Raw genomic sequence first — 20008 nt, forward strand, 5'->3', positions numbered from 1 at the left:
AGAAGAATGAAATGTGAATCCTATTGAACTGGTTAACATCATGGGAAATTTTCCACATAATTGTTTTATTCAGTGTAATATAACAATGTGATTCCCGTGTGTACCTAAAATAAATATCTGACGTACTACATGTGAAATGTCTGTGATTTTGACGTCATTGCTTTGAATTAACTTTAGCAGCAGTTTTACATCATATGCCTCCACAAGCACAGCCTGATACTTGGTAGCTTCATGAGAAAAAGAATCCTATTTTTTCTTCCTTTTTACAGGAAATCATAAACCGCATGGCCCCCCGTACGCACAGTCATTATTGATGTGGTAATATTAAAGTGTTTCATGTGTTATTGCATGCAGTTCATGTATGCAATATGATTTCGTTTTTCATTCCAGCTGAAATGGCCTATCTCATACAAGTATTTCCAGTGTTAGAAAGAGTATATTTATATGTGACTGGGATATCAAATCGCCCTTAAACAATACCTAACAGAAGAATTTTGCATGAACTAGACCATCCTACAGCAGACTAATTACCACTACGAGCCAATTGCTGATCAGTGCTGGTTTGGTCTGGTGACCTGAAGCTGACTAGGTGCAAACCACATTTGTTCTTCCTCAAATGAAACATAAAATTACACCCGTGCTAACTACCCTACACAGGGTAATGCATGCACTATACAACATATATGTTAGGTTGTAAGAGAAGCTATTGCCTCACACACCTTAGGAGGCAGGTTCAAGCAATTTCCTTTCCCGTGCTCCTGTAAAATGCGCCGTAATTGTCTGTTAAGCACGAGTGAGCGTTTTTGGAAAGGCGTAGATGGGAGTGAGGGAACTGAGCCAAGTGGGTTTTTGAGTTTTATTGCGGCCGGTTTGAGGCGCAGCAAGAAATGGAGAGACGGAGCCAGAGGAAGGAGATATGGGGAGGCGATGCTGTTAAGTTTTTATCTGTCATTGTGTCATGAAATGGAATTTAGGAAGTTAGAGAGCAGCCAGTGCGCTTACAGGTACAGTATGTCTGACACTCACAAACTCACACAGAGCCAAAAAAAAAATAAAAAATGCTCACACAAAATCCTGGGAAACTTCAACATCCACTTTTGCAGGAATACCATTAGTCTCTCTCTAAAATGATGTTTAATTCAGTTTCTTCTCTTATTTTCCAGCCCAGTTTTGATGCACAGGAAATAAATAATATGCCACGTGTGGCAGCAGCAGTAGTGCCATGGGTGTGTATTTTGAGGAAGCTTCTGTATTCATCTCCATACTTTAAAGCTATTTCTTGGACAGGTCTGAAAAGCCTCAACAGCAAGGCTCCCACCAAAAAAGCAAAACAACATTTATTTACTTTGGGAATTACAGCATGCCATTTCATTTCAGACAAGGCGAGGGAAGACTGGATGCTCAGAAACAAGCCTTGGTAATTTTCCTTCCTGGAACATCTTTTTACCCTGCCAATTCTCTTTGAAAAGAAAAGAAAATGACTGTGGGTAACAGCAGGGGGTGTATTAAGTTTAATGGGCCTCTTCTTTCAACAGGAGTGGATATAAAAATATATGTAGAGCATGTGTGCATTGGAGAATAGTTAGAGCTGCTCTCAGTTTTTGTAGTTGACTTGGGTTTGTTCAGCCAGCAGAATACAAGGTCAGTGTCTGAGCCCCTGAGCTTTCTGCTTCTGGATGGGAGGCATCTTCACACTTCTGGTCGATTCGTATTTGTAATAAGCTTATGGGAGCCTCCAAACTCCCCTTGTCCTCTCCCTTGTCTCTTTAACTAAGTTTTGGATGGAAAAATATAAGATTTATTTTTTCCCTCAGTGAAGTGTTTTTGCAAGCAATACTTCCTAACCTGCGACACACACAACACCACACAGAGGATATATACAAAAAGCAGCCACTGACAAGCACTAACGATGACTCAGAGGTAGCAAAATCTTATGTGCTGCCTTACAAACACTGTACATATTTTCGCAAAGCTTTTCTCCCCTTTACAAAAAGTCCAAGATGTAATTTGCACTCCCATTAGCAAATTTCGATGAGCCCCACCCCCTCAGTTACTGTCAATTTTTCCATTCTGGTGCAACACATTCTGTGCAGTTCTCAGTTATTATGTTGGCACATTAACCACTCACAAACTTTAGTAATGTCTGCTACAATGGTTTTTCCATTCCACACAGTAAAAAAACAGCAGTTGTTCTTCAGGCTGCAGCACATTCAATTTAAAATAAAATAATGGACGCTACATTAAAGTGCTCTCAGCTTTAATTTCAGTAGGTTTACATCAATACAGACAGACATGGGGGGGCGTTAAACACATACTGCCCTGAGGAAGAGACAGAAAATCATCAGATTTAATATTTTGTGGAAAATCACTTTTAGTCCGTGCTGTGCTGCTTCAAGTCCCAGAGATGTCAGTGGATGCTTTGTATCTGTTCTGGTGTTGCTCTCCTACACCGTCACTGCAAACATCTTCACCTCCTGCCTTGTTGTGTGGTCTCTCTGCCTTCACTCTGGTCTTCACTAGGTAAAACTCTGACCAACTGGAGATCAGGTGATTGACCCAGCCAGTCAAGGATATCCCACCTCTTCACCCCGGAAAACACTTTTGTTCCTTTGGCCGTATGTTTAGGATTACTGCTCTGTTAAATGCTGAAATGCCGACCAATGACTCCTAATGTCTGAATGTGAGCAAACAGGGAGCTTTAGTATACCTGCATTCATCCTGTTGCTTCTCTCAGCAGTGAAATCATCAATAAATGGCAGTGTGCCAGTTCTTTTGGCAGCCTCACATGCTCAAGTTATAACAGAAGCCCCACCATGTTTGACAGATGAGCGCTGTTTTTCTCCAAACTTTCCTCTTTCATTCATTTTGATAGAGGTTGATTTTTGTTTCATCATGATGTATAACTTTGTTCCACAACTCTACCAGCTCTGTTTTGTATGATTTTTTTCTCTCTTTTTTTTTGCAAAATGCAACCTGGTCTGTCTGTTTTTGAGGGATTTACAAGTTGTGCTGAATCTTCTCGGTTCTGATCATAAAGTCGTTTGAATTTTGACGAGGAACATGTTCGCTTACATCATAGACCGCACTCCAAACTAACTGTACAGTGATTCTCTACTCATCTAAAAGCTTGTGCTTCTCAGTCAACCATCTCATTTGCAGTTTTCTAGTTTTTCTGCTTTTCAGAATGAGCCCAAATGTTGAATTCGGCTGGCTACTCTTCATATCTCCTGGCAGATTTTTGCTTTTTTTGTGTCGTCATTATTTCCTTCTCTTGGGCAGTCACCTTAATTTCAATACAGACAGACAACTCCCTATCAAAAACAATGGAAATTCTCAGCTTTCAAATCAGGCACATGTGAGATGTTGCAGCAACCAAAGATTAAGTCATGTGTTACTTTTGAACCAATGGCAGGGGAACATACTTGAAAAAAAATCTAATAATTAATTATTAATAATTTTCCAAAGGATTAACAAAATATCTATCTATCTATCTATCTATCTATCTATCTATCTATCTATCTATCTATCTATCTATCTATCTCTTAAATGACAAGAGGAAAAAAGATTTAAACTGACTAAAACCACCTTACCTTAAATTTAACCACTTTAACCTGCTTCTCAAGATACATAGGAAGGATCTTATCACAATAAATATTAAATGAAGAAAACAAGACAAACCCGGAGGTGCACAGAGGGCAACCAGGGTGAAGCTACCAGACATGCAGAAATTAAAGATTTGGGTACCTGACCTGGACCAGATATCACCGCAGACCCTGTCCTAACCTCTCAGCAGTCCATCAGATTTGAGGCAGGCCATCGTGAGTGTGGTTTTTAGATGAAGGTGTCAGAGTCATGGGTGCTTTTGATTGTGAAGCACAGCTCACACGGGACTCCACCAGTTCCTCCCAGTCGTAGACATTGGTGAAAAATGTCCCAGGTGACCACAGCGTAGCATGTCTGAGGAGACCTACACAGAAGCAGCCAGGAGAGCGACAGAAGATAAAGAAATTGTCATTATAAAAAGATAAGATTGGCTGTTCTGAATCGAAAAAGAGGCATACTTGGGCATTGTCAACGCAACTTACCTTTAGATTTGTATGTGCTCTCTTTGTAGTTTGAATCTAATGCATTTTAGTGGAACCATTTGTGAAATAAAATCTCACATCAAATCTCTGTTCATATACACAGAAACTATACATATGCATATAATTAAAGCAGTAGTGTACACTCATTTGGAAATTATATGTGATGTGCCAATTAATCACAGCAATAAAACCATGCAGGAGCTTGGAGGTTGGGTCATGCTTTTTAACATGTTTCTTGGTTTTAATGTTGTGGCTGATCAGTGTATGAAGGTAAGTCTACTGGCAACAGTTTCTCCTTCTTTATTCTACTTCAAACCACAAGATTTCTCCAGTTATGTAATAAATTGCATTAATAATAGCTTCATGGTGTACCATGTTACATGCTTTTCATAGCTGTTTTGTTGTTGTTGTTGTTGTTCAAGCAGGGCAATAAAGGAAAATGGCACAAAACATAAATCTGCTCAACCCTACAGAGCATGTGTAAGACTTCATGCGCTGCCTTTTTCATTTCTACAAAGCTGATGTTGAACAGTCGCTGATATCCATTTTTCTGTGGTGGAAACAAAGATCAAAATGTTTTCCCTGACACTTGAGTGGCAATGCTGCTTTCCCTGTGATTTTTCTTTCTTTCTTTTTTCTTCTCCCTTTTGCTTCAGGACAGAGTTTGGAAGCTTTCTAATAAGCCGCATGAAGACAGTGGTTTGACTGTGGTGTCATGAGGGAACAGGGTGCATTTCATGCTCTGTGGCTTTAGTGGGAATTAACAAGTCAGGGAAATGCGTGTTTGCATTGCTTTCCCCCAGTTTGGCTGTAACTTTAACCCTGTTTTTACACCATAAGAGAGACAAGACCACAATCAGCTGGGAGATAAGAGGAATCTGTTTATAGTACCAAAGACATTGTGTGTGTGTGTGTCTACATGATTATAATCTTATTATTGCTCATAATGAACATAATGGTTACGAGATCTATTAGTTATGTAAAAATACAACTGTGTTATGAGCCAAAGCTGTAAAGTAGATCTGCAATAGAGAATCCTTGTTTCTACTGAGATTTTTCAGATTTATACCTATTTTCTAAAAAGGCAATTTGGTGTTGACAATCTATACATACAAGGAAGGACAATTTCCTTCCCCAAAAGGGCAGCCAACACAGATGGGTTCAACTCTGACAACCATTTCTATGAATAATAATTAGAAGTAAGGACTGGATATTGCTAGTAAAATGTCAAGCATTTTTTCTTTGATAAAGTTTGGTACTTCGACAAAACCGAAAAAAATATGGAGTGTTAAAATCACAGCATATCGTCTATAGGTCATTTGTTACTCATCCACTGAGTCCAAAGGTTGTCTCTAATGAGCAAAAGTCTGCTGAGCCTTAGCTGAATTATTTTAGTTCCAAAGTTGTGACAGTTTGCGTTGATTGTTGACAGAGAAAACAGCCGCATTTGAGAAAAGTTGAATTAAAAATGGTGTGTGTGTGTGTGTGTGTGTGTGTGTGTGTGTGTGTGTGTGTGTGTGTGATGTGTGTGTGTGTGTGTGTGTGTGTGTGTGTGTGTGTGTGTGTGTGTGTCTTAATCTGATGTCTGAGTCCCTCTCGGTGGTTAAAGAGCTAACCTTTCCGACAGGTTCCTCATAACAGGTTTGCATAACTACTTATTATGCTAATTATAAGTGATAATGGCTGCAATAAAGCACCAACACTTTCCTCCCTCGTGTAGTGCTGTATGTGTTATCCAAAACCGCCCCCATGTTCAATTTGTTTATCACTCTTATGGAAAATGCCACTCTTTGCATCTGTGCCCAAATCACAAAGAACAGAGCAGCTCCGTGTAGAGGAGCTCCATGTAGACATGGAGAACTGACGCTGCTGCTGCTGTTCAGCTAATGTGCTGCTGAGGCTACGCCTTCTGTGAAGACACAGTGTGAGATGATGAATGTTCTTTTTTTAAACTTGTACCAAAGAGTAGTCTCCCTATAAGAGCTGTGCAGGACTTTAAAAACACTCCGGAAGTGTCCAGCCCTGTAGAAACATGGAAATTTTCATTGCCTATCAATCATCTGGTTGCCTATTAAGTTCTAGTTTTGGGTATGATTAGGAATTCCACAGATTAATTTGTTAATGACTGAGATTTTAACTGAACTTTCACTTTAAAAGCTAAACAGTCTCACCACTCTTCCAATCACTGTAACCTAATATCACCTGGATGACCGCCAACACTGCAACAACAACTATTATTCTCCTTCTTAATGCTCTTACACTCTCTTATCCTCTTACTTGCTTCTTTCCTCTTTCTCTTCAGACAGCTCTCTGACCTCTGGACAGAGGTCTTCTCCACACAGATGCACTCTTATGGTATTGAAGCAAAAGCCTGACTGAAGATCGCTTGTTATCCAAGTACACGCCACTAACTGAATGTAAGCAAGTGAATTAACACCAGCAGCTACAACACAAAGCCTGTCCACTACCTTACAAGCAACAGGAGCAACAAAGCAAGTCAGTAGTGAGCTGCTAACTCTGAAAGGAGAACAAAGGAGCAACTTGTTTCCTCTGACCTTCACAATGTACAGCAAAGACAGCATTCACCATCTAGTAGCCAACAGACTCCAAGTACCCCTGACTGCAGCCCGCAGATCGGGGCGTGCCTCAACGTGGGCGGAGTTAAACGTTGAGCTCCGCCCACCTTGAACTAAACGTGGGCGGAGTTAAACGTTTAACTCCGCCCGCATAGCGCAGTTGAACCGTTGAAGAAGAAGAAGAATGTAATAGAGAAGAAGAAGAAGTTTCCAAAATGGAGGTAAGCACGTTTATCTTTTGTTTAAACGTTGCTGTTTTGCTATTTTGTGACAGACAAGGAAGGAAGTGATATTATTTTATCTCCAGTTGCATTATCTCCTTGCATTAGTTTCAGACTTACGTCAGACTTATTTATTTTGTCACGTGCTAAGTAGCAAGCCCATTAGAAAAGTGACGTTTAACAAAACATTTAAACGATGCCATTCCTTTTAGAATTAGACTGATTCAAACTATTCAGAATAATCTACTGGAATTGGAGGAGAAGCTAGAGGCGTGGAGGTTTGCCCTGGAAAGGAGAGGAATGAAGGTTAGCCGCAGCAAGACGGAGTATCTGTGTGTGAATGAGAGGGACCCAAGTGGAAGAGTGAGGTTACAGGGAGAAGAGATCAAGAAGGTGGAGGATTTTAAGTACTTAGGGTCAACAGTCCAGAGCAATGGAGAGTGTGGAAAAGAGGTGAAGAAGCGTGTACAGGCAGGCTGGAACGGCTGGAGAAAAGTGTCAGGTGTGATCGAAGAGTTTCAGCTAAAATGAAAGGTTTACAAAACTATTAATTCAAATGGATTGGATAGTATAGTTCAATTATCTATCTCTGTTACAGAGAATAGAGCACGTGTTTGCTGCAAACAGCCACGTCATTGCCACATGGTTTCCACCATCATCCACAAACCCCATGGATCACCTGCTGGTAATTTGTTAAAAAGTTTTGCTTTTGTAGTGGAGTTTGAGCATTTCATATTCAGTTATTGATATCTTTTTACAGGGCAATGCAGCCAGTCTCCAGTGGGTTCTGCTTCCAGTATTTGTACCTGGACACTGGATACTCTGTAAATACATTTATATCTTCCTCTATTATGACCTTACACAACAAGTTGCTCATTGCTGATTTAAATTTTTTGGTATATTAAATGCATGGCAGCTTTGTTAGTATTTCTGTAACATTCCATAACTTTATGTGTGTGGTTATATTTGAACACATTTAACAGATACTGAGGCCACAGGCTAGGGAGATTTTCTTTCTAGATCCCCTCTGTGGCAGCGGCTGGAGAGATGAGAGTAGAGTCCATCTAGTCAGGTTTTTAGGACACCTTCCAAGATCCTTCCTGGACAGTGGTAGTTCTGTTTTAAACCACTTGTCCTTTGTTTGTTTTATGAATGGTTCTGTTTTTATTTGAATGCATTAAGATGTTCCAAACAAACAAAAACAAACAACAAAAGTGAGTGTTTGCGAGGGATAGAAGTAATTGTTACATTATTCTTATTTATTTTTACATTATTCTACGCAGATGGAAACAGAACCATATGTTTTGTTTGTTTAAGCCCATTACAAAAACGTTTGATTTGAAGTTCCAGCCTCTTCCAACTTTGTTCCCAGTGTTGCTTTAAAATGGTTTATTGTACTTTTATTTCCTCTTTGAGCACATTGCTCACATCTCCTGGGCCTTGGAGGCAGCTTGGTGTGAATGATGTTTAGGTGAGACATTACTACATTGCATTTGCTAACATTTCCTATTTCCTTGCCATTCTTTTGTTAAAACACTGCAAAGATGCTCCACCAACTGTGGCATGTTTGTTTTGATGGTAAGAACTACTCAGTATGTTATATCGATGACCTCTATAAAATGTTTTTTCTGCATTTAAAACACACTCTTTGTATTGAAAACCTGTATCCTGACAGAATGTGCATGATATTATATTAACCAGTATCTCTGTACATTGTAATGGGGGCCAGTTGTGATTTCAGTGAGGTTTTGTGCAAATTGTGACACGTTATGTTTGACTGTAGCGATGAAGGTATTATTTTTGGAAACATATTTTAATCTTCTGCATTTCCTTCTTCACAGGAAAACATGCTGCAGATTAGAAGATGGTGGTGTCTTGTTCTCCTGCTGTAAGCGCCCTCAGTATCACACTTTTAAACCAGATTCTTTTAAATCACGTTTTACTGTATTCACTGTCATCTGACCTGCATGAATGTTTTCATTGTGAATGTTTGTTGTCATTAAATCACCAAGATCTGAAGAAGAGAGATTGCAGCAAAGAAAAAGGCAACGAGAGCAGAAAAATTACAGGTGAGAGGTCATGTGATAAATTGGTATATAGTGAAACTATTGCTCAAAGACTGATCCCCCCCACTTATTTCAGGATGTGGCTGAAGTCCCCCTGAAAATGTTTAGGCTTTCAGAATCTGCCACTGAAGCATCAGGTATTGTTCCAGCCAGCATTGTCTCACACATATCCATCAAGGTTGTTGAGGTTCCATGTCACAGAGCAGTCATTATTTCTCTGTGTACTTAAAATCAACCACTTAAATCTTGCATTTTCATTGTGCCTGTATACACCACAATCTGTTTCCTTTCTAGATCAGGCTGAGAATAGGACTGGGAACAGGAAACGGGGTATATTGCCTGAGATGGGTAGTCTAATTTCAGTGTTTTCTGCAATCTCCGAGCCTTTACTTAAACAACGGTTTTCTTTATTTTTGTTTAGGAGAATCCTTTGGTCAGGGATGCAATGGCGGCAGCCCGGTGGTGTGGGACCAGAACGTTCAAGGGAAAATTTCCCTTCCCCAAGTTGTTACCATGGCCAAGGAGCAACGCGTGAGGGCAGTGGAACTCCTGTGTGTCTGTGATGGCCAGGAAGAAGAGGAGACCGCTGATCTCAGAGAACCGTTCCTTTTTCTTTTTAGTCTGCAGGAAGACTATGAGACATTCTGTCAAGAAATCATTGACAGGAGAAACATGAAGGTGTTTTGTGCTTTTGACAGAAAAGAATAAAGTTGTGTTCAACGGTGCTGAAGCTTAATTCATTACATCTGACCCCTACAAATGTACATGGTTCGTGAGTTGTACAGACTCTGATATATTATGTCTGACATAATCATATACAGAAAGTCTCTATACAGAGATCAGAGATTATGTTTTTGTTTCAGTTATGTAGAATGAAGGCCAAGCTAAGAGCCCTCTTTGATTTGAGGAAAGACATGTAGCATTGACTGTCAGTTCAGTCTTATATCCTTGAGTGGATTAGTGACACTTTAAGAAAGTCGTTAGTGCAAAGTTTTGGAAATCTGTGTTATCAGCCAGGAATAACCATGCATGGTCAGGTATCAATGGCAGAGACATTGCTGCTGTCTCTGATCTCCTTTAATGTAGCTGATATAATTCAGTGTACAAAAAAATCCAAATGTGTCTCTGTATGCTGTATATCACAGATTTCACTTCACTGTTTCAGTCCAGCTAGCCCTAGTTAGACAGGGTTTGAGTTAAAGAGAGTTGAACCCAAGTAAAAAGTTGTGTCAGTATTACAACTCCTGGCAAAAATGATGGAATCACCAGTCTGGGAGGACGCTCATTCAGTTGTTTTAATTTGTAGTAAAAAAGGAGATCACAAACATGACAAAAAACTAAAGTCATTTTATTTTGCAACTTTCTGGCTGTAAGAAACACTAAAAGATATCAAGAGGAAAAGTTGTAGTAGTCAGTAACAATTACTTTTTTAGACCAAGCACAGGGATAAAATTATGGAATCAATTCTGAGGAAAAAATGATGGAATCACCCCATAAATTCTCATTCCCAAAACTAGCTCCCATATCAGATTAAATCTGCTCGTTAGTCTGCAGATTAAAAGGAGTGATCACACCTTGGAGAGATGTTGCACCAAGTGGATTGACATTAATCATGACTCCAACATGAGAGATGTCAGCTGAAACAAAGGGGAGGATTATCAGACTTTTCAAAGAGGGTCAATCATCACGAATTGTTGGAGATATCCCAGATTGGTTCTGCAAATGATCATCAAACTGACGTGAGACGAGAAAAATTGCAGCAGCAGCATCAAAACCAAGTTTATTTGGCCCAGCAGCAACAACCAAATCCACAGTCTGCATGAGCAACAAGCTGGTTTGGTTGGAAATCAGCAAACTGGTGTGCTGCAGCAACTTCCAATCACTCTTGGTCTAAAAAAGTGATTGTTACTGACTACCACAATTTTTCCTCTTGATATCTTTTAGTGTTTCTTACAGCCAGAAAGTTGCAAATTAAAATGACTTTAGTTTTTTGTCATGTTTGTTATCTGCTTTGTTTCTAAAAAAAAAAAATTAAACAACTGAACGAAAGTCCTCCCAGACTGGTGATTCCATCATTTTTGCCAGGGATTGTATATGTTGTATTTGTGGGATTTGATACTACAAGAAAAATGTTTTCCCAAAGAACTACTTTTTGGCTCTAGACCTGATCCTGATATAAATAGTAATGCTGATATAAAATTAATCATGACAGTAAATCACATAAGATGCTCGGTTTCTAGGCCAGCATTTAGAAGCTGTATTGACGTTTGTGAATGTGCTATTTCGTCTCCGCCACCAGATGGTGACAATAAATGAGTCAAGCTCAATGTGGGCGGAGCTCAACGTTTAACTCCGCCCACGTTTAGCTCAATGTGGGCGGAGCTCAACGTTTAACTCCGCCCACGTTGAGCCACGCCCCGATCTGCGGGCTGCAGTCAGGGGCTTCTCACAGACTCCCATCGCATTCATTCAGGTGTGTAAGCCATATGTATAAACACGATGGACGTTCCCACTCATAGGTCTGTGAATGACTGTTTTTGAAGCCTCAAGTGTGGCATTGACCAGCAGCATCTTGGTCTATAGAAACCCGATGTATCAAGCAAGAGGTGGATCTGACTGGGAATGCCGCCTTAAAACATCCTCTGCTTTATCACCTGTTTTACACAAAATGAACACCATGCTGTAATCAAAAAAGTCTTTCAACTAGAGATTATAATCTCATTAGGAAAATGTTAACTGAGGGAACAGATCAAGCAAAAGTCTGGGTCAGTTTCTCATAGGCGTCTATACAATCAAACATCTTTTTGCAATTGGAAGAGTCGCCCCCTGCTGGCTATTTATATACGGCTTTCAATGCTTATTGATTGATTAATTGACAAAACAATTATCAGATCATCTGTTTACCTGTTGACACATGGTAGCCAATATAGATTGTGCTAACTACTCAGTCTGATTACATGTAACCCTGCAGCATAAAAAGGAAAAAAAAACAGAAACAAAGAAACTCTATTATTAATGCTCAGTTGTTCATTATTGCCAGTTTTTCCTGTCCTGTTTACTATGTATTGCTGCAATCCCCCACTCACCCTCACTGTGGCTCCTACAAATAAAGAAGCATGGCCACACCACTTGCTCTGTCATCACATTAGGACGAACAATCACCTGAAGAGTGATGGGGCTTTCAAGGTAGCCACTGTAAGAGGAAGAGAGGAGACTGAAGAGTGGGTGGCTGGGTGATGGTGCAGGGGGGAGCTCCAAGATTGGTAGCAGAGGCTAGATGAAAGGGATTCTTCACTCACCCACAAACAAGCACGCACACACACACACACACACACACACACACATGCTCTTCAGTCTCTGAGAAACACCACTTGCAGCAAACCACAATATCCCCATGCCAAATGTTAGCCTCAAGTGAGTGAAAGTTAGTGCATTGGAAGGAGGATGGCTGTACGTGAGCCTCAATATATGTGTGCCCATTTTATTTTTGATCAGTGGTGTTGGCTCAATCTCCCATCTCCCACTCTCTCCTCTGTCTTTGTGAAACTGCTGATACTCAGATGTTGCCTGCATGACCGGCTGCCATTGGCTTGCCTGAGCAGCAGATCTCCCTGGAACAGCATTTTCCTGGCTCATCCTGAGGATCACTGAGGATTGGAGGTTGTGTCTCTGTGGCCAGTAAAGACCCTCAGGGCACCTGTTCAAAGCTCCATGGACAGGGGCTTCTCTTTGGGCTGCTGTCCCCAGGGCCGGGCAACTATCCAGGGGATTAGCAAAGGGCACGATAGTCTGTCAGAACCAGAGCGACGAGAGCCTGTGCAGGCAATTGAGTCTCACAGGATCCGCTTTCTTTAAGTGGGTCCAGTGGTAGCCATAAGCCTACGGCGCTAAGCCAACACTCTAAGGTTTAAAGACAAGCAGTGATTGTAGTATCAAGCATAGAAATAGGACAGAGAGAATAAAAGAACATCCAAACTGTATGCTAACACACACGGCAGGATTACACACAGACAGACTAATCATGCTAATCATACTCTTTCCTCATTATTTCCCCTGGGTAAGAGAATAAGGCATCTATGGTGAATTTAGGTCACTATACGAGATTATATGTGAACTGCAATCTCTCCTCTCCTCTTCTCTTCTCCTCTGTGCTATACAAACAGCCACATTATTGAAAACAACAAATATTTTTGGCAAAACAATTCCCTCAGCAGGCTGGGAGCCTTATTGCCTTGGACGTCCTCTCTTGGTGGCGCGCGTGGGGTTTAAAAAAATAATAAAAAAATGATGTGAGATCCAGAGCCTCATTCCTCGCTGTTGCTTTAATTTCCTTCCTCAGAGCTCCTGTGCTGAAATGGAGCCAGAGAGTATTATTGGTGTGATTATTCTGCCACGCTATGCAGCAGAGAGCAGCGGCAAAATGAGCTCACAGTTGCGGCTATCTCTGCCCTAACCGAGTACTCGCCACCCCTATGGACTGACTGATAGCGGCTGCTGTATATGAGATTCACGCTGGCCTCTGGCAACCGGCCTCATAACTGGATGGGCTGGGAGGGACACAGAATCTCGACTCGAGTCGAGGTTGAAAAGCTGCTTATCATGCAGTTGTGTCCCCAGCCTTGGGGTGGGGTGGTGGAGGGGGTCTAGTCAGGGTCAATGTCTCCATGGTGATTGCATATAGGTTATTTGTTTGGAGGCGATGTTCGTCCCCACTGCGTCACACCTCTGAGGGGTAGATGGTGGCTGCAGAGCTTCACAGGTTTCAAGAATAACAGAGGATTCTGTGACAGATATAATCCACTCAGAGGTCATTTAATTTTAAAAAAATCTTTATTTTTGCAATATTTTCATCAAAGTAGCTGCCTAACAGCAGCTTTGAGTCATTGCTATGAAGTAAACGTTAATGTGACTTGAGCCATTTTAGTTGATATTAACAAATATTTCTGACTTTGAGGACTCTGAAGGTTGTTTTTTTTTTACTATGACCACCAACTCTCAACAGCAACTACTACACCAATTTTTACCATGACAGATTTATATCTACAAACTACAACCTATAAATAATCTTAATAAGAGTATACTGATGGTAAAGTGAGAATCCAGGGGTATTCTTTGCCTAGAGTTACAGCTCTAGGGCTGCTGTTTCAAACTGAACTTGTTTAGGGTCGATAGACAACAGAATTTACGACTAAAAATCAATCCAAGCCCTAAATGTTTAATCTCCCGACACTACTGCATTCAAGGCATTGTGTTGTCTTGTAGGTGTGTAGCACTGATCCATGGACATCTTACTATGTGCCACAGTCTTGAGTGTCCATCTAGTGGAGTCTAAATATTTCAGACACCACGGTGTTCACAAAATTTGTTGCAGGCAGAATACTGAGAATAAGAGCAAACTCTCTGGAATGCATTAGTAAATGTCATCATGACTTACAGGGTGAGGAGAAAAAAATCAGGAAGGCCTCCTGATTTAAAGATGTAGCGGAAATGGAAAATTATTCTTTTAGTGCAAAAGCCAAAAAGAATTTCATAGCATCCTGGTTTTCTTCCTTGTTACATGTACCATTTTGCTGTCCATTTGTGTTTTTTCGTACAGCAGAACTCTCACATAGTCTACGGTCCATTACGTAAACAAAAATCTCTTTTGTAACCTCCCCAAAAGTTTATCTAATCATAATATAACAGTAATAGCTTATCTTCAGTGTGAGGCATTGGAGGTTTTACAGGCATGATGATGGCCCAGAGGTTAATGTTGTATCTCAGTGACCACTAGTAAGAAGTAGCAGAAAGGCTCAGTGGTAGCACCATGATGAATGTCAGAGGGAATCATGTAACATCAAAAACAGAGCACAATCTCTTCTTTAATCACAGATTAGAATACAGTTCGGCAAGTGATGGCCCTGGTACCTGGTAGCTGTATTGTGTCTGACTCATTGGATAGTGGACTGCTGTTTTGAAACCCTGAATTTAGAATCTGGCTGAAATCATTTTGTTCTTTTTGAAACCAAAGAGGGGTTGATCTGACTGGCAAATCGAATAACTCACATCACACAAGCCAAGCAGCTTGTTGGCTACAAGGTCGCCACATCCTAAAGCATATTCTGCTGAATTGTCTATTTCACTCCTACTGCAAACATAATTTATACAACAGACATCAGGCTGTATCATAGGAGACTCGAAACTAGTGCAATTGTTCACTGAGGTAACAAATCAAGTGAGAAGTTGAGTCATTTTCCCATAGACTTGTATATGATCAACTTCTTTTTGCAACATGACAAGTCGCCTCCTGCTGGCTGTCTGAAAGAATGCAGATTTACGTCACATTTACCAGATACTTGTTGGTCTGAATGTACTTCACTATCAATCTCTTGTAAAGGACAAAAGTGCTCTGGCTTGTTTGCACTTCTATAAACCAATCACAATCATATTGCTTGGATGTGGCTTCGAAGTTCCCAAAAAAAAATGATGGGTGAAATTGTTTTCATTTGAACAGTCATGGCCTGATCCTAGATTAAAGCTGTCTGGTGTCTTCTAATTGTATGCATGTCTGTATGGACACATCCAGTAAACACACAGGCAAGTTATAATTAAAGCAACTTCACTCTAGTGCTCATACTTGATCTGAACAAACTTAATGGCAATGTATCCCAACTTCTCTTAACTCTTCATGCTTGAACACCCAGAGAGTATATTTATACAGCCACCAGGGGTGTTGAGGAAACAAGCATTTTAAAATATGCTAAAAAATGCAGGAATTATCTTAATCATGATCTCATTAGCATAACTTGTGTTCGCTAGGTGGAACTTGTTATATATTTTGATGATTTATTTTTTTCTGAACAAAGGGCAATTTAAGTATGTCATGCCTGTTTGATCATTACAACTGGCAGCACAACACACAGTTATCTTTAACAGCTGTTCCAGCACAATACCTTTTTTACTCATTAAACAATGACCTAAAATGCAAGTGACTCTTTCTTCAAGAAACTCAAAGATGCTGTAATATGCTTCAACCAGCCTAATTTATTTACTTAACTGAGTAATTACATGTAATTTCAGGAATAGAATATAAAATTACACACATTTTAAATACAAAATAGAGTGCAAACCTGTTTTTATTGCAGTTTTGCAATCCCTGCAACACACCTCTTTTGTAACACACTTTAGTGGCATGCTGTTGAAATCTTTTGCAGATATGGCAGTACATCAAGTAATAAATGTTTACAAGAGGGACATCAGACTGTGTGTTTAGTGATAATAATCTTACTCTCAGTGACAAAAAGAGTTCCTGTTGAATGGCCATCGGAAGTATTTTCTATCAAAGCAATGATAAGTGATCTCTAGTTCTGCCTACACTGTGAACTGTCCCATCCTGTTTCAAACATGCAATAGTCCAACCTTACTAAGAAGCCTTGATCTGATGAAAATAATTAGTGTCCGATCCCTGAATTCACAATCCTCAAATGGCCTACAGCTGTCTTAAGTCAAACACGCCATTTCAACTATTTTAGACTTCATTGCATTCTTCTAAGCTAACTCACAAACATGGATGGCATTCAAGCCAACTTCTTCAAGTGCTGTGTATCAAGTTTGATAGCGAGATCTTTCTTTGTTGAGATTATGAACATGTCCTCCTTTTCTGCACCAGTCTCTCATGGATCATTTCAAGGCTCCATTTTAGGACCCATTTTATTTGCCTTAGGCTCTACCTGCTGCAAACACAGTATCTCCTTCTGCAGTTGTGCTGATGACACACCTTCAACTGAACCCACAGTTTCCACTTCTAATAAATCCTTCAGCTAAATGACAGCAGAGCAGATCATTGTTTTTAGGCTTCTTCAACACCCCAGTGAGTATAGTTAGCCACTTAGGGCCTTCATGTCCATGCCAGGAATCTTGGCAACATCACTTAGCAAAGAAATCTGAAAAACCTTGGAGCTCCAAGCAAAAAGGTTGCCATGTTACTGTGAGGTACGCTGATTCATCCTCACTCTCGACAACATGAGGACTGTTACAACCACATTAATCTTCTTGCTGATAGACTTTTGCATCTCAGTGTATTTGGGTATCCGACACTGCTGTCTCATCCAGCTCATGAGCTGGTGTGCTTGAGCTGCAGGGAGCAGTTTTATAGCAGTTCCACACATTCTATTAAAGGCAACAGTGTGGGGTTACATCTTTGTCATTTTAAGGCATGAAGGAATTATTTTCATACAAAACAAATTCTAAATGTATTGTGATGATATAAAGGGGGTTTAATCACCAGGATTAAAGCCTTACATGGGATGATGACTGTGTACATTGGCTTTTAACTCTTCCACAATCAACAATATTGGGTCTTCTTCATGTAGGGAATCTGGAGATTTTAGGGTTGTTGCAGGGGAATGGATAGGGTGAAAATGTTGTTGGCTGGTGACTCTGGCTGGAATTTGGTAGTGGGAGCAGGAGATCTGTCAAAGAGACGACTCGAGGAGACTGGGAACTTAGGAACAAGGAAAACACAAGTTAGACTGGGAACAAAACACCAGGAAGCAACCACTGTAAACACAGTTGGACGAAAACAACACTTACCTAATTATCATTAAAGGATGAATCTCAGGTGTGTGAGGGGATTGTCCTGTGTTCCAAATCACATATTTTGAGTAAAACAGCTGCCCTTTTAAAGTATGTGCTGTGTCATGCAGTATGCATATCACTGAGACACACTTCTTCATCACTGCGCCTTAAACTTTCACCATCACAGACTGCAGTGCAAAATGAGCTGTCATCTGTCTGTCCTTTTCTGGGCAGCTCAAGCTTGTTTATACTTGTGAGAGAAAGCAGCCAAGTCACAGGGAATGGGAACAGAAATAATGCCACTATGACAGATCGTGTCTTTGCAGTTGCAGCTCCAAAGCTTTAGAATAGCCTTCTGCTTTCAGTCAAATGTTTCCCCTCGATTGACACTATTAAGACAAAGCCCAAGATGTACTGTACGGGCTTTCAGTGGCCTTTGGCTGTTCTTGGTGGTCCTACTATTTTCAGATTTTACATTTCCTTTTGATTTTACACTGGTTGTTATTTATTTTTTACACATATTTCTTGTCTTACCATTGTCATTCAATAATGTGTATCTTTGCTACTTGCTATGCTAACGTTGTGCTAACACTTTGATCAAGTCAAGTTATTTTAAATGTTCTATACAGATACATTTTCTTTGATAACAACACACAACCACTTCATTGTGTCAGGCAGCAATTCCTAGCTTGTGAGTACAGCAGGGCTCATAAGCAAAATGTATGTAGTGAAATTACTCTGTTAGAGGACAACACAGGTTTAAGAGAGACAACTACATGCATGAGTAGCCAATGGAAGCTTTCAGGATGTCTGAGCTCTCTCAGTCTCTCACAAGCCTGGTTATAGATCTCCGCAACGCAGCAGCTCGTGGCAGCTAGTTTTTAGCCTCTGGACTAATAGCCTGGTGTACTGAGCCTTGGGAAATTAGCTGCTCACTGAACCATGCGGCAAGGAGCTCGGTGAACCTCGGTCGGAGGAAGAGCAGTCACACTTAGGTCAGAGGAATCAATGTCCTTTAGGGACCGAGGGGCCAAGCTTGAGAGCACTGAACTCTCTCTAACCTCAGCCGGTGGCAGCAGTGTAATTGCAGTGGTGTAGTGACGGAGGTACGGTGCGAACCACCAGCGACTGAAGCTAAAGAAGAGCATGCAGAATGGTACTGCGGCAAGACCAGATGACTGAGATCTTAAAAACATAATCCAAAGAAGCTCTCATTGCGAAAAACATAGACTTTGCTTTTCAACATTTAAAACGGTGCTTTCCAGTGCTTGTGAAATTCTCATGAGTTTCATTTGATTCAAATTCTAATGCAGGTCAGCAGTGGCAGTGACAAATCAAACATCACACCTTTTAACTTGTTGTTGGAATAAAGACAGAATTACATCGTATTTTGGAAGAAAAGAAAATATCTAAGAGCTTCATTTAATTGACAGCAGCGAAAGAAAAGAAAACAAATGATTTTCAAAACTTATCTCATTTCCCCCTTGGGATGTGTTTGTGAACAACAAATATCAAACTAATTCCTCAGATCGTGAGTTGATTATGAGTTTTCCACTCAGGAATATGAAGAGGCAGTGAGTTACCGCCAAAGAATGTCTAATGCGAAGAATCAAGCAGAAGAAGACAAGCCACTGGGAAGTTTTTGAATAAGAACAACAGCAAGCATTTCCATGTTGCCAGCTTAACATACAGCTGGTGTTTATGTCAATACATCTTTACAGATGACAGACATTAAACAAAACATCTAAACTACATTTTGTGCCAGGAAAAGTTATTATTGTCTTCAGAGCTATAATAAGGATGCCATCCAAAGCCTAGATCAGCTGAAGGGTGCTTGATCTTGACTTGCTCCAAACAAGTGGCTAAAGCATTAACTCTTCTCTTTAGAAAAAAAAATCCTGGTTTGTAATTTCATAAGTCATTTGTACAAGAACCTACCATCCTTAAATTTGACCCTAGCTGTGGCTTATTTGGTTCATGCTTCCTGTTAGGTCTATTTATTTTCCAAATAATATCATTTTGTCTTTGTCCTGCGTCATAGCTGACATGCTGTTCACCACAAAAAGCTGATAAATGTGCTGAATAAATGGCCAACAGTTTTCCCGTTAGAGTGCTGGAGAGTGAACCTTCCCCAAGCATATGACCTGGGCCTAGTCGGGCTCATTCACCCGAGGAAACCCTCCGAGACTGCCTCCACTCAGCCAGAAAGCACCAGGGAGGTGACTGGGGCATGGATACATCAGTAGGACTACGGCTCTCATAGGCCACCAGGGTTAGAGATCACAGACACTGACAGGAGGTGAGGGAGTGTTTACAGTTTGGGGAGTGAGCTGATGGAAATGAGGAATGATGGTGGCAGAGGGGATGGACGCTTTCGTCTCACTGATGCGAAGAGACAAGAAGTAGACACTGTACTAGAAGCAAAGTGCACACAAGAGAGAGCTGGACCAATCCCGAGACATTAAAAATATTCAGTGTTTTCACACAGAAGTCCACGCGTGGCA

At 40.6% G+C, this 20008-nt stretch overlaps 1 long non-coding RNA gene across 5 annotated transcripts; it reads left to right on the forward strand.

The window, feature by feature from the left end:
* The first annotated feature begins 7712 nt into the window (after positions 1–7712).
* Positions 7713–9673, forward strand: LOC127532432 (uncharacterized). 5 transcript variants are annotated; one of them, XR_007939875.1, is made up of 5 exons: positions 7713–8353; positions 8724–8770; positions 8895–8951; positions 9025–9085; positions 9370–9673. It is a non-coding gene; the product is annotated as an uncharacterized LOC127532432 (long non-coding RNA). The 5 variants fall into 5 exon arrangements; XR_007939876.1 differs by having other exon boundaries at positions 8895–9085; XR_007939874.1 differs by lacking the exon at positions 9025–9085.
* Positions 9674–20008: the final 10335 nt, after the last annotated feature.

Source organism: Acanthochromis polyacanthus, chromosome 23 (genome assembly GCF_021347895.1).
Source record: "Acanthochromis polyacanthus isolate Apoly-LR-REF ecotype Palm Island chromosome 23, KAUST_Apoly_ChrSc, whole genome shotgun sequence".
NCBI lineage: Eukaryota > Metazoa > Chordata > Actinopteri > Pomacentridae > Acanthochromis > Acanthochromis polyacanthus.